We start from the raw sequence: 13,882 nt of genomic DNA, 5'->3' as shown, positions 1-13,882 counted from the left end.
TAGGGACACAGGAGGCTGATAGAAGCCAGACACCATTTTGTGGGTGGAGCTGTGTTGTGAGGGGAAGAATCATAGGTGGTTAGTGGGCGGGATTGTGAGTGTTTCTGGGTGGTCTGTGGGTGGGGCTTAGGGAATTCTGTAAAGAGGGACATATGGCTGTCTCAGAGGGACAGAGCACAGATAGGGACAGTTGGGAGGTCTGCAAGAGAAATATGTGTGCAGTTACCAGCTTGTCCCTAGCAGACAATTGCTGCTCCTGAACCTACCTAGGTATGCTCTTCAAAAAAAGGATACAATGAGAGCAAAGCAAATTTGATAATAGAAGTAAAATGGAAAGTTGTTAAAATTGCATGCTTTGAATAAAAGTTTAATTTCATTTTACTGTCCCTTTAATCCAACTAATATAGTTTATATAAAGAAAGATCTTATGCATTACCTACATGTTAACAGATTATGTAGTTTACAATGTAAGGAAATCTAATTTGTAAATGTATTTTTCCTTAGTTCAAATCCAAATATCAGGCACAGTAAACCCTCTCCTCCTTAACTGCACAAATAATCTCCTCTGAAACACAAAGGCCTAGATTGCAAGTGCAGGCCATGTTTAGCTCGTCCGACATCCCTTTAGCTTGCCCTATACTTTCAATAGATATGGCGGCTGAGCTAAACTTGAAAGTTATGTGTTGTGTTTGACTTGAGACCTGTGTTAGGGGTAGAATAAAAGTGTCAGAAAACATATTAAAATAAAGTATTAAACTCATATAACTATTCAATAATATAGTATTGCATAGTTTTTTTATATATATTATTTTATTATATTAAAAATGACATAACAACAAGTGAAGAAGATATAACGCATTTATAGCGCAGTTGTCCTAGTGCACCTTCGGGTTAGCACATGAGATGAGACTTTTGTAGCGCACCCCATAGAAGTCTATGGGGAAAGGGAGTTAGCGCAGCCAAGCTATCTGACCTCCAGATGTTAGCATGCCTAAGTCTCTCACTCACACGCTAACTTTTTACTATCGACTTTTAATACGAGCACAAGAATAGGAGTGCTATTGCTTTAACTTAAACAGAGTAAGCATTCAATAGCGCTAATATTTTTGTGCTCCACTTACAATTTAGGCCAATGTAATTTGTAATAAAACACATTTTCATAACACAATAAATTTTGATTTAAAATGCATTAGTTCACAACCTGGAACATGGGGTATTTGAGTTTTCCATAACCCCTAAAGATATATTTGTTAACCTATTACCACCATCTGGTTTTAAGTAAAAAAAAAAAAAAAAAAATATTATGCTTACCTGATAAATTTCTTTCTTTAAAGGGACATTATACATTCATTTTTTCTTTGCATAAATGTTTTGTAGATGATCTATTTATATAGCCTATAAAGTTTTTTTTTTTTTAAATAAATGTATAGTTTTGCTTATTTTTAAATAACATTGCTCTGATTTTCAGACTCCTAACCAAGCCCCAAAGTTTTCTGTGAATACCGTCAGCTACCTTCTCCAGCTTGCACCTGTTTGTGTAAAGGGTCTTTTCATATGCAAAAGAAGGGGGAGGGGGGGGGTGTGTCTTATTTCCCACTTGCAGTGGGCTTTCCAACTACCTTTTCAACAGAGCTAAACTGACAGCTTCTAAGTAAGTTTTTAAACAGTTTTATACAGGATTTTTATATCAGTATCTGTGCATCTTGTTCTTTATAGTAGTGTCTATTACATGCAGTTATATGAAAATGAGTGTATACTGTCCCTTTAAGGATATGGAGAGTCCACAACATCATTCAATTACTAGTGGGAATATCACTCCTGGCCAGCAGGAGGAGGCAAAGAGCACCATAGCAAAGCTGTTAAGTGTCACTCCCCTACCCATAATTCCCAGTCATTCGACCGAAGGGAAATGAAAAAGGAATAACACAAAGGTGTAGAGGTGCCTGACGTTTAATCAAAAATAACTATCTTAATAAAGGGTGGGGTCGTGAACTCTCCATATCCGGGAAGAAAGATATCTATCAGGTAAGCATAAAATTTGTTTTCTTTCCTAAGATATGGAGAGTCCACAACTTCATTCAATTACTAGTGGTAACCAATACCCAAGCTAGAGGACACAGAATGAACAGGGTGGGAGAAAAAGACAGGCAGACCTTTCTCCCAAAAGAAGCCTCAGCCGAGGCAAAAGTATCACATTTTTAAAATTTGGAAAAAGTATGCAGAGAGGACCAAGTTGCAGTCTTTCAAATCTGTTCCACAGAAGCTTAACTTTTGAAAAGCCCAAGAAAAGGAGACAGCCCTAGTGGAATGAGCTGTAATTCTCTCAGGAGGCTGCTGTCCAGCAGTCTCATAAGCAAAACGAATCATACTTCTCAACCAGAGGGAAAGAGAAGCAGAAGTAGCCTTCTGACCCTTACACTTTCCTGAGAAACAAACAAACAGGGCAGAAGACTGGCGAAAATCCTTAGTCATCTGTAGGTAGACGTTTGTGAGATGGAGGATTGGGACAGAGAGAAGGAACAACAATTTCCTGATTAATATTTCTATCCAAAACCACTTTAAGAAGAAACCCCAATTTAGTTATGAAGAACCGCCTTATCCGCATGAAAGATACGGTAAGGCGAATCACACTGCAAAGCCAAGAGTTCAGAAACCCTCCAAGCAGAAGAGATAGCAATAAGAAACAAAACCTTCCAAGATAGCAACTTAATATCTATGGAATGCATTGGCTCAAACGGAGCCTGCTGCAAAACTTTAAGAACAAAAATAAAGCTTCAAAGAAAAGCAACAGGTTTAAACACAGGTCTAATTCTGATCAGGGCCTGACAAAAAGACTGAACATCTGGCACATCTGCCAGACGCTTGTGTAACAAAATAGATGATGCAGAAATCTGACCTTTCAGAGCACTGACTGACAACCCTTTCTCCAGACCTTCCAGGAGAAAAGACAAAATTCTAGGAATTCTGACCCTACTCCAAGAGTAGCCCTTACATTCACACCAATAAAAGGTATTTACTCCATACCTTATGGTAAATTTTTCGAGTAACAGGCTTGCGAGCCTGGATCATGGTCTCAATGACCGACTCAGAGATTGAACTAAGCATTCAATCTCCAAGCAGTCAGCTTCAGAGAAACAAGATTTGGATGGAGGAATGGACCCTGAGTTAGAAGGTCCAACCTCCAAGGCGGCCGAGATGACATCTTCACTAGGTCTGCATACCAGATCCTGCGAGGCCATACAGGAGATATTAGAATTACAGATGCTCTCTCTTGTTTGATACGAGCAATAACTTGTGGAAGGAGCGCAAACGGAGGAAACAGATATGCCAGACCGAAATCCCAAGGAAACGCCAGAGCATCTATATAGAGCGACCTGAGGGTCTATTGACCTTGAACCGCAACTTGGAAGCTTGGCCTTCTGCTGAGACGCTATCAGATCCAACTCTGGCACCCCCCATTTGAGGGTTAACCTGGAGAACACCTCCGGTTGGAGAGCCCACTCCTGGGATGAAATGTCTGTCTGCTCAGGAAATCTGCTTCCCTGTTGTCCACTTCCAGGAATGTGGATAGCAGATAGACAACAATTCTGAGCTTTCGCCAACTGAATAATCCGTGCCACCTCCTTCATTACTAAGGAACTCCGAGTTCCTACCTGGTGGTTGATGTAAGCCACTGAGGTGATGTTGTCCGAATTAAACCAGATAAACTGGGCTATAGACAATTGAGGCCAAGCCATCAGAAAATTGTAAATCACTTAAAACTCCAAGATGTTTATGGGGAGAACAGACTACTCCCAAGTCCATAGTCCCTGCGACTTTAACGAGCCCCAGACTGCTCCCCAGCCTAGCATTCTGGCGTCCGTGGTCATGATCACCCAGGAAGGTCCCCAGAAGAATGTGCCCTGAGACAGATGGTCCTGAGAAAGCCACCATGGGAGAGAGTCTCTTGTCGACTGGTCTAGATCTATCCTCCGAGACAGATCCGAATGGTCTCCATTCCATTGTCTAAGCATGCATAATTGCAGAGCTCTCAAATGGAATTGAACAAAGGGAATGATGGCCATGAAAGCAACCATCAGACCAATTACTTCCATATATTGAGCCACTGATGGCTGAACAATAGATTGAAGAGAGAGGCAAGAGGAAAGAATCTTGAATTTTCTGACCTCTGTTAGAAATTTTTTCATAGATAGGAAATCTATTATGGCTCATAAGAAAACCACCCTTGTAGCTGGAACAAGGGAATTCTTTTCAAGATTCACTGTCCATCCGTGGGAACGTAGAAAAGACAACAATATCTCTGTATGAGAGTTTGCTTGTTGAAAAGATGGCCTGAATCAACATGTCGTCCAGGTATGGCGCTACTGCAATTCCTCAAGACCTGGTCACTGCTAAAAGAGCTCCCAGAACCTTTGAGAAAATTCAGGGAGCTGTGGCAAGGCCAAACTGAAGAGCCACAAACTGAAAGCGATTGTCTAGAAAAGCAAATCTCAGGAATTTGTGATGATCCCTGTGGATGGGAACATGCAGAAAGGCATCCTTCAGGTCTATGGTCGTCATGAACTGACGCTCTTGGATGAAAGGAAGAATGGAATGTATGGTTCCATTTTGAAGGACATTACCCTGAGAAACTTGTTGAGACACTTCAGGTCTAGAATGGGACGAAAAGTTCCCTCTTTTTTGGGAACCACAAACAGATTTGAGTAGAATCCTAGACCTTGTTCCCTTACTGGAACTACCATGGAGGAAAGGTCCTGAACGCATTTCAAAAATGCCTCTCTTTTTATCTGGTCTGCAGATAATCTTGAGAGAAGAAATCTGCCCCTGGGAGGGAAAGTTTTGAATTCTATTTTGTAACCCTGAGATACTATGTCCACAGCCCAAGGATCTGGGACATCTCGTATCCAAGCTTGATAAAACAGAGAAAGTCTGCCCCCACTTGATCCGATCCCGGACCGGGGACAAACCCTTCATGCTGACTTAAACTCAGCTGTAGGTTTCTTTGATTGCTTCCCATTGTTCCAAGACTGATTGGGTTTCCAAGAAGACTTAGACTGCTCCTGCTTGGAAGAGGAAGACTTTCCTTTGAAGTTATGAAAGGAACGAAAATTACTTTGACGTCCTCTAGGTCTGTTCTTCTTGTCTTGTGGTAGAAAAGAGCCCTTTCCACCCGTAATATCAGAAACTATTTCTGCCAGACGAGGCCCAAACAAGGTCTTACTCTTGTAAGGAAGTGTCAGAAGCTTGGACTTAGAATTAACATCAGCTGACCAAGATTTTAGCCACAAGCCCTGTGGGCTAAGACAGTGAAGCCAGGCATCTTGGTTCTCAGTCTAATAACTTGCATGTTAGCATCAGAAATAAAGGAATTGGTTAGTTTGAGAGCCTTAATCCTATCCTGTATCTCCTCATACGGAGTCTCTACTAATATAGATTCAGACTAGGCATTGCACCAATAAGATGCAGCACTTGCTACAGTGGCAATAAAAACTGCAGGTTGCCATTGAATACCCTGATGAACATACATTGTTTTCAAATAAGCCTCCAGCTTCTTGTCCATGTGATCCTTAAAGGAGCAGCTATCCTCTAAAGGGATCTTATTTTTCTAAGCCAAAGTAGAAATAGCCCCTTCAACTTCAGGCACTGTGCGCCATGAATCTTTAATGGAGTCAGTGACAGGAAACATCTTTTTAAAGACAGGAGAAAGGAATCCCAGGCTTCTACCATTCCTGAGAAATAATCTCCGTCACACTAGTTTACTAGATTTTTTAGTGTTGACAATGACAGAAGTATCGGAGTCGTCCAATGTAGCCAATACCTCCTTTAACAGTACACAAAGGTGTTTAAGCTTAAATCTGAAATTAACTTCTTCAGTCTCAGATAAAGGAATTATACTGTCCAAATCTGAGATTTCACCCTCAGAGGCTACCGACGTATCCTCCTCATCAGACTTATAGAGGGTAACCTGTGTAGCAGTAGATGGAACAGAAACCTTACTATCTGAATCTCTAAAGTTTCCTCTTGCGTTTTACCTTTAACATAGGAAAAGCAGATAATGCTGCAGATACCGCAGAAGATAAATGAGCAGCAATTTCTGCAGGCAAATAAACTCCTCCAGGAGGCTGAGAGGAACTGCAGAGCACTGTATGTGATGCCATAAAGGCTTGAGAAGTTTGAGGAGAAAGCTGTGGCATTGCCTGAACAGCATCCACCTGAGAGACATTAGGCACAAAAACTAAAAATCTATCTTTACATTTTAAAGTTCTATCTAGACACGAAGTACAAAATTACATAGGCAATACAATTTGGTTCTCTAGACACAGGAAACATTTGTCCATTGGAACAGACTCCTGCTCTATGACTCATAATAATTTAATAAAAATTATGAAAATTATTAAAATTTATGCTTACACTTAAATTTTGTAGCTTTAGAGATATTGCAGAGCGAATTTGTGCTCAAAATAACCCCCACAAAATAATTTCTACTGTCACTTTAAATATCTGCAGCTTTCAAAAATATTGGGGAGCAATTTTGTGCTCATAAAAACCCCCTCAGTATAGACCTCTACACCTCAGCATGTACTGAGGTGCCTACCTGCCCCTCCGGAAAAAGTAGTAATCAAACAGATATATCAGGAGAGAACTAGCCAGACTTAACAGACCAGCCAAAGCCGCTCCGTAACTCTAAGAGCGGAAGGGAGGGTCACATGACAGCAAAGCACGCAAACAAAATCCGGCTCGCATAGAACATAGAGAGCTAACATCCCTCTCTATGAAAGAAATACTCAGCCGTGTCTATCAGAAAAACACCCACACAAAGTCCCTTGCATTTTAATAAAAAAGAAAATGTATGCTTACCTGATACATTTATTTCTTTCTTGACACGATGAGTCCACGGATCATTTAATTACTATTGGGAATATCTCTCCTGCCCAGCAGGAGGCGGCAAAGAGCACCACAGTAAACCTGATAAATATCACCTCCCCTCCCTCCCACTCCAGTCATTCGATCGAAGTAAAGGAGAGAAAGGAAGCAACAAGGTGCACAGGTGTCTGAAATTTATAACATACCAGCAACCTGTCTTAAGAACAGGGCGGGCCGTGGACTCATTGTGTCAAGAAATAAATAATTTTATCAGGTAAGCATAAATTTTATTTTCTTTCTAATGACACGATGAGTCCACGGATCATCTAATTACTATTGGGAATCAATACCCAAGCTAGAGTACACATATGATAAGGGAGGGACAAGACAGGGAACCTAAACGGAAGGCACCACTGCTTGAAGAACCTTTCTCCCAAAAGCTGCCCCAGCCGAGGCAAAAGTGTCAAAACTTCCTAAGTGCAAGTCTTCCAGACCTAGAAGACAAAAGCAAAATCAGCTGTCCGGCAGGTAGACAGCTCACCATGCGTGAAAGGACACATACTCCTTAAAGAGACCTGTAGAAAAAGAAAGAACAGAGTAGCCAAATCTGGCTTTCTATATCAAATATGTTCGAAAATCAAGCAAGGACTGCCTCACAACTTTCTAACTGCTTTAAAGCCACCACCACTCTACTGAAGAGATTAACGTAGACTATAGGTAAACCCAAAAAACTTGCTTGTAGCAAATTTTTATTCAGACATCAAACTTCACCTCCTCCATTGACAGAGGCAAAGAGAATAACTGGGGATTATGGGTAGGGGAGTGACACTTAACAGCTTTGCTGTGGTGCTCTTTGCCTCCTCCTGCTGGCCAGGAGTGATATTCCCACTAGTAATTGAATGACGTTGTGGACTTTCCATATCTTAGGAAAGAAATATATATATATATATATATATATATATATATATATATATGTTTGTTAGTATATACTAAATATCAAATATTCTCAATATTTGGTATTGCTGTAATGACTGCTTTAACATATTGCCTCTATACTTTTGTGCATAAACTTACAACTCACATTATTCCAGCACTCATTTAGATCACCCAGTAGAGTGTCTAGAGATGTTACAATGTCTTCTGACTTTTCCCTTTATAAATGTTCTCTCAAAGTTGCTCAAGGGATTGAGGTCCATAGATTGTGAAGGGAAAGCCATGCCAATTAGCACTCCTTGCTCTAGCGTAGACTACAGATATGATTGGCACAGTATTGATGTGTATTTTGGATTGTTCATCTGATGTAAAAATGAATCCCGTCCTACACAAATTTAAAGAGACATTGTACACTACATTTTTCTTTGCCAAGATGTTCTATTTAGATAGCCCATCCTAGAGTGTTTTTATAACAATTTATAGTTTTGCTTATTTTTTTTATAACATTGTGCTGATTTCAGACTACTAACCAACCCCACGGTATCAGATGTAGACTGTAGTCTACAGATTCCTGCTTGCTCCTGTTTGTGCAGGGGAGGAGGGATGGTCTGCTCTTTCTGCTTTCTCAGCCACTTTCACTGGGTGTCCCAGCCTCACCTCATCAACAGTGCTAAACTGGGAGCTTCTAAATAACACTTTTAAAAGGTTTTGCATTGGATTTTTAGATCAGTATCTGTGCATATTCCTCTCTATAGTAGTGTCTATTACATGCAATTATATGAAAATTGATGTATACTGTCCTTTTAAGTCAGAAGGGTTGGCAAGTCTGCAGAATAGAGTGGTACTTCTCTCTGGCCAAAGTGTAGTTTATTTTGTGTAAGTCACCAACTCATGTAGCGGCAAAGCACCCCCACACCAAAATATTTCCTGCACCATGGGCGAGATTACATATGCGGTGCAAGCTTCAGCATAACTGCTGAAACCCGCACCGCCCGTAATATCACCTCGCACATTGGGGTATCACATATACGGCGCCAGCAATTCATAAACTGCCGTGAGTCGGATAAACTAGCGATGTCCAGAAACTGCTGGCGCCTAAGAAAAAAATCTCCCATAAAAGTCTAACACGCCTCCCAAAAATAAACCCAACACTAACACGTAAAACCCCTATATCCGCAATCCCTCCACATCGCAACTAATAATAAATGTAATAACCCCTAAACCAACAACCCCCCACAACGCAATATGCCTAATTAAACTATTAACCCCTAATCCGCCATTCACCTGCATCGCAATCAACCTAGTAAAAGTATTAACCCCTGAAACCGCCAACCCCAACATCACAAACTACCTAATAAATGTATTAACCCCTTAATCGGCCATTAACCCACATCGCAAAGTACCTATTAAAACTATTAACCCCTGATTGGCCATTAACCCACATTGCAACAAACCTTATAAATCTATTAATCCGCCAAACACACACAACGCAATAATCCTAATAAAACTATTAACCCCTAAACCGCCAAACCCACACAACACAATAATCCTAATATGATAGATGCGGGCTTCATACTCAGCTTGGACTTGTTCCAAGACTGAGCTGGTTTCCAAGATCCCTTGGACTGCTCGGTTTTTGTGGCAGGCTGCTGGCGTTGAGACTTGTCCAAACGAAAGGGACGAAAAGTAGACCCCTTAGGCTTATTCTTCTTATAATGCAGTAGGAAAGCACCCTTGCCTCCCATGACGGTGGATATGATGGAATCCAGACCTGGACCAAAGAGAACCTTCCCCTGAAAATGTATCGAAAGTAATCTCGACTTAGAAGTCAAGTCCACAGACCACAACTTTAACCACAGAGCCCTGTTGGCTAGAACAGAAAAACCTGATGTCTTAGCATTCAGGCGAATCATTTTGACATTGCAGATGAACGAATGAGCTACCCTTAAGGACTTAATTTGTTCCTGTATCTCCGTGAGGTGGGTCTCCACCTCGACCATAGCTGACAGAGCATCACACCAATAGGTAGCAGCTCCAGCCACTGCAGCGACTGCCGCTGCCGGTTGAAAAACAAACCCTGTGAGTTAGAACATCTTCCTCAACATGGATTTCAGTTTTTTATCCATGGGCTCCTTGAACGAAGAACTATCCTCTACCGGGAGAGTCGCTCACTTAGCTAGCACCATTTACCTTAGGAATGGCACCCCAAGCTCAAGTTGCGACAGCTTTTTAAAAGAAGCAGATGGAGAAAAAATTCAAAGATGAACCAAGTTTCTCCAACTCATTCTTAATAATATTAGCCATCTTAACGGGAACCGGAAAGGTCTGTGGTACTACCCTGTCCTCGTACACCCTATCTAGCTTAGCGATCGAAGGTTCCTCTGGCAGTTTTGGCTCCGGAACCTCTATGGTATCAAGCACCTCTTTTAGTAGAAAGCGCAAATGCTCCATCTTCAATTTAAAATCTGGCACCTCCGCAGACGGAGGTCTAGAAGTCACCGATTCTGTCCCAGAAAAAGCGTCCTCCGACGAGTCGGAGTCATCCTTATCTACAGATATTCTGTCAAAAACCTCAAGCGGCGTAGATGACCCCTGGGACGTATAGCAGTGTTTTACCTTTTGCTTGCGCTTAACAGGGTAAGATAAGGCATTGAAAGTTGCAGAAACCAACATTTGTAGTTGATCAGCGGAATCTGGTGGCCGAAAGGAGGATTAGCATGGCCCAGGCGAGATGCATGTGTAGTAGGAGATGAATGTAGGGAATGCACCTCACAGGACGGAGAACCCTCAAAGGTGGACAGCTCAGTTGTACTTAGTACCTTATTCTTTTTAGATATTGCAATCTTATCAAAGCATGTGGAACAGAGGTGAGCAGGCGGATCAACGGGACCTCTTCACAATATACACAGTTATTAGATTTATGGGTAGACTTGATGGGCCTTTTTGATTCTTATCTACCATCAAATTCAATGTTTCTATGTTTAATTAAAGAGGGAGTACCCTCTAACATATCAGAGTCCTCCATAGCTTTTGCCTTTATTGCAGACTAGATAAATTTAAATGGCACCTTTATATCCCAATGGCCGGGGCACTCACCACCTCCTATGACTCGGACCTCAGAGAAAACGCTTTGTCTCCTACAACCACCGGTCAAGAAGAGGAAGTAGAAGAGGCCACATCTAGTCACATGGATAGCCATGCAGTACCGCCCCTGCACCAGAGAGAAAACGCACCAAAAAAAGGCCTGCGTCGATCTCTCGATAAAAAACTGACTGTTCACACACTGACAGAGCCTCATCTCACACATGTCGCAGCAATAAAACACAATAAATAATATTATGTACAAATCCCCCCCTGTTCAATAATCTCCCTTCCGGGGGTATTGACCCTTGATTCTATACAGATAAAAGGAGGCACACTGTGACCCTGTCTTCTTACGTTATCATATGTGTATAAATGAAACAATCTTACCAGAATCTACGCCGTGGAACAGGAACACGGCCTTTCAAGTGTGACAGGTTAGTAGCATCGCTCCTGACATGGACTTGAGAGCAGAAAGCAGGCAGCGAAACTCGTCAACGCTGATTGCTTAAGGAACTGTTAATCTGAGTCGGGATGGTTTCACAGAAAGACTATCCCTGCATCTCCGGACTCTAACTTTCACCCATGCTCTCACTGAGAGGCTGACAGGACTACTTAAAACTCCAGTCCTATTGCAAAAAGTACTACCCTCCATAAGAGACTAATCCAGTCTTCCAACACTTCTCTGCCAACCTCCTGTGACGAAAGGCAAAGAATGACTGGGGGATGAGAGGAGTGGGGGAGGTATTTAAACCTTTGGCTGGGGTGTCTTTGCCTCCTCCTGGTGGCCAGGTTCGTAATTCCCTCAAGTAATGAATGAAGTAGTGGACTCTCCTCCATTAAGATGGAAATAATAAAATACTAAATTGTAATTAAAATAAAAATCCGAACAGTACTTAGAAAAATAAACCTAAGAGTAAATTAAAATAAATGAATCTAAAAATTAGGAAAAATAAAAAAATTAAACCTAACCCCTATGGCGGATTAGGGGTTAATAGTTTTATTAGGATTATTGCGTTGTGTGGGTTTGGCGGTTTAGGGGTTAATAGTTTTATTAGGATTATTGTGTTGTGGTGGGTTGGCAGATTAGAGGTTATACATTTATAAGGTTAGATTGCGATGTGGGGGTTGGTGGATTAGGGGTTAATACATATACGGCTAGATTTAGAGTTTTGTCGGTAACGACCCGCATAGCTAACGCTGGGTTTTTTCCCCCCGCACCTTTTAAATACCACTGGTATTTAGAGTTCACAGAAGGGCTACGTTAGGCTCCAAAAAGGGAGCGCATAGCATAATTTATAGCCACTGCAACTCTCAATACCAGCGGTGCTTACGGACGCGGCCAGCTTCAAAAACGTGCTTGTGCACGATATCCCCATAGGAAACAATGGGGCCATTTGAGCTGAAAAAAAGTCTAACACCTGCAAAAAAGCAGCGTTCAGCTCCTAACACAGCCCCATTGTTTCTTATGGGGAAACACTTCCTAAGTCTGCACCTAACACCCTAACATGTACCCCGAGTCTAAACACCCCTAACCTTACACTTATTAAACCCTAATCTGCCGCCCCCGCTATTGCTGACCCCTGCATATTTTTTTTAACCCCTAATCTGCTGCCCCTAACACCGCCGACCCCTATATTATATTTATTAACCCCTAATCTGCCGCCCCCAACGTCGCCTCCACCTACCTACAATTATTAACCCCTAATCTGCTGACCGGACCTCACCGCTACTATAATAAAGTTATTAACCCCTAATCAGCCTCACTCCCGCCTCAATAACCCTATAATACATAGTATTAACCCCTAATCTGCCCTACCTAACATCACCGACACCTAACTTCAAGTATTAACCCCTAATCTGCCGACCGGACCTCACTGCTACTCTAATAAATTTATTAACCCCTAAAGCTAAGTCTAACCCTAACACTAACACCCCCCTAAGTTAAATATAATTTAAATCTAACGAAATAAATTAACTCTTATTAAATAAATTAATCCTATTTAAAGCTAAATACTTACCTGTAAAATAAACCCTAATATAGCTACAATATAAATTATAATTATATTGTAGCTATTTTAGGATTTATATTTATTTTACAGGTAACTTTGTATTTATTTTAACCAGGTACAATAGCTATTAAATAGTTAAGAACTATTTAATAGCTACCTAGTTAAAATAATTACAAAATTACCTGTAAAATAAATCCTAACCTAAGTTACAATTAAACCTAACACTACACTATCAATAAATTAATTAAATAAAATACCTACAATTATCTACAATTAAACCTAACACTACACTATCAATAAATTAATTACATACAATACCTACAAATAAATACAATTAAATAAACTAACTAAAGTACAAAAAATAAAAAAAGAACTAAGTTACAAAAAATAAAAAAAAATGTACAAACATTATACAAATGTTATTACAACAATTTTAAGCTAATTACACCTACTCTAAGCCCCCTAATAAAATAACAAAGCCCCCCAAAATAAAAAAATGCCCTACCCTATTCTAAAATAAAAATAGAAAAGCTCTTTTACCTTACCAGCCCTTAAAAGGGCCTTTTGCGGGGCATGCCCCAAAGAATTCTGCTCTTTTGCCTGGAAAAAAAAACATACAATATCCCCCCACCAACATTACAACCCACCACCCACATACCCCTAATCTAACCCAAACCCCCCTTAAATAAACCTAACACTAAGCCCCTGAAGATCTACCTTGTCTTCACCACGCCGGGTATCACCGTTCGGTCCTCCAGAGGGTCCCGAATTCTTCATCCAAGCCCAAGCGGGGGCTGAAGTCTTGATCCATCATCGGGCTGAAGAGGTCCATCATCGGGCTGAAGTCTTGATCCAAGCGGCGGCTGAAGAAGTCCATCATTGGGCTGAAGTCTTGATCCAAGTGGCGGCTGAAGAAGTCCATCATCGGGCTGAAGTCTTGATCCAAGTGGCATCTTCAATCTTCTTTCTTCCGGATCCATCTTCATCCCGCC

General features: G+C 41.1%; 1 protein-coding gene across 4 annotated transcripts in view; it reads right to left on the bottom strand.

The window, feature by feature from the left end:
* The window catches only part of SACS (sacsin molecular chaperone), a 290,289-nt gene that overhangs the window by 161,204 nt on the left and 115,203 nt on the right, over positions 1–13,882 (bottom strand). The window lies entirely within an intron of this gene.

The sequence above is a fragment of the Bombina bombina genome, chromosome 3, assembly GCF_027579735.1.
Source record: "Bombina bombina isolate aBomBom1 chromosome 3, aBomBom1.pri, whole genome shotgun sequence".
Lineage (NCBI taxonomy): Eukaryota > Metazoa > Chordata > Amphibia > Anura > Bombinatoridae > Bombina > Bombina bombina.
The sequence above is the reverse complement of the archived record's forward strand: the minus strand, read 5'-3'. Positions and strand labels throughout refer to the sequence as shown.